We start from the raw sequence: 1,959 nt of genomic DNA on the forward strand, positions 1-1,959 counted from the left end.
GTATGCCCACCCTCCCGGCTGGCCTGGAATTGGGTATGCCCACCCTCCCGGCTGGCCTGGAATTGGGTATGCCCACCCTCCCGGCTGGCCTGGAATTGGGTATGTCCACCCTCTTGCCTCTGCCCCCTGAGCTGCTGGGATGAGACGTGCACCATGTCTGGCAAGAAATTACTTTTTGAGTTAGGGTTTCTCTGTATAACTCAGGCTCAGCTTGTGGCAATCCTCATGCCTCAGTCTCCTAACTGCCTGAATGACAACTAAATGTCAAACCAGCCAGCTATCTGGTTAGCCCCAATCATTATGTAACCCAGGCTGACCTCAAACTCAAATCCTCCTGCCTCAACTTCCCTATTGCTGAAATTAGACATGTACTACTTTGCCCAGCTGAAACTTGTGACACCTAAAAACTTGTTTCTCTGGCAGTTTTCCTGTTCTCTGTGGTAACACTGTTTTTCTAGTTATCTGGGCCACAACCTTGGCACCACCAGTGATAATTCTTTCTCTCCAACTCCGTAACGAAAGCGCCCTTCAGTGAATCAGGCAGGCCATGATTCTGCCTCCCCACAACCCTGGCCCTGATTTAGGCCATGGCCATGTGTAAGGAGAAAGCCTACAGAGCACTGCAGCTGGCTTGGTTCTCAGTGCTAGCACCTGAACCTTCATTGTCAAGTGTTACCTTTTGTGTTCGCTACCTTCCCTTAGAAGCACAGAAATCTTATCTGAGTGCTTCCTAAAAGGCTCAAAGCCTATGCAAAACTTGGTTGTGGAAGGATTCAGGAAACTGAGTTCTGTGACTGGTAATTGTTTTGGGATTTGTCTCTTTGGGGGAACTTCAGATAAGTGCTTTTGGTATGTGGAAACCCACTGGCTAAGGTGTAAATTGTATAACAAAAAAAGCCTTTACAAAGCTAGTCAGTCAGTTCACTAGAAGCCGAGTCCCCTGTGGCTGCAAAGGCTAAAAAGCATTCTAGAGTGACCGTCTGCCACCGACCTGTGTGAAACTGAGCATCAGTGAAAACGAGTGCACACACCATAGCCATGTGACTAACCTTGGCTAAGAAGGCACTGGAAAGCATGATGCAGTGTTATCAGTGAGTACTTACACATGCAGCCTGGGAGGACACCAAATAAGTAAGGAGTCCGAGTTCCCCTAGACCACCATACACCTTGTGGGGCAGCTAAGTGAGTCAGAGCACGCCAGGAAGAGAGCATGAAGGTCACTAGGCCTCCACACTTAAGAGCAGCCCAGTATCTTCCACTTCAGAACATCAACCAAACACAAGTTATCTCAGCTAGATACAAGTAAAGAGAACTTCTAAGTTTGTCTGAATTTCTAACTCACAGAACCACAAGCAAATAAGCCATGAGGTTTGGGTCAGGCGGCAGTGGAGAACACCTTTAATCCCAGCACGCAGGAGGTACTAAGTGCTAAGACTTCAGCTTTCTACTTGGAGGGCACAATTGGGCCTAAGATTAGCCAGTCAGTCCTTCACCTGTCACTTAGGATTTGTTAATTTATACTAGTTATATAAAGCTTTAGACAATCAGATTTTGTTTTCTAAATTAAATGAAATTTTTGATTTTTTAAAAATAACCTCAACAAGTCAAAGACAGTACAAAAGCAGAGTGAAGGGTATTTTTTGTGTGTCAGAATTTCTCTACAACTCAAGTTGGTCTTGAACTCCTGGGCTCAGGTGATCCTGCCTCTGGAGGGTCAGGTAGGTGTGTGCCAGCAAGTCCAACTGAGAATTTTTTTTAAAAAAATTCCTTGCAGAAAGAGCAGTCAGTGAAACAGTGAACCCAGGTGAGTATGAACAGTTAAAAAGAATCTGAAATAACTGGGAAAAGCTAATAATATTCACAGACTGAATTAATTGCTAAAAATAGAGTAATTTCTAATGCAAGACAGATTATGTGAGCTGTGGAGAAAACTGAACTAGATAATAAACTTCCAAAATC

This window comes from Microtus ochrogaster, chromosome 1 (genome assembly GCF_000317375.1).
Source record: "Microtus ochrogaster isolate Prairie Vole_2 chromosome 1, MicOch1.0, whole genome shotgun sequence".
Classification (NCBI taxonomy): Eukaryota; Metazoa; Chordata; class Mammalia; order Rodentia; family Cricetidae; genus Microtus; species Microtus ochrogaster.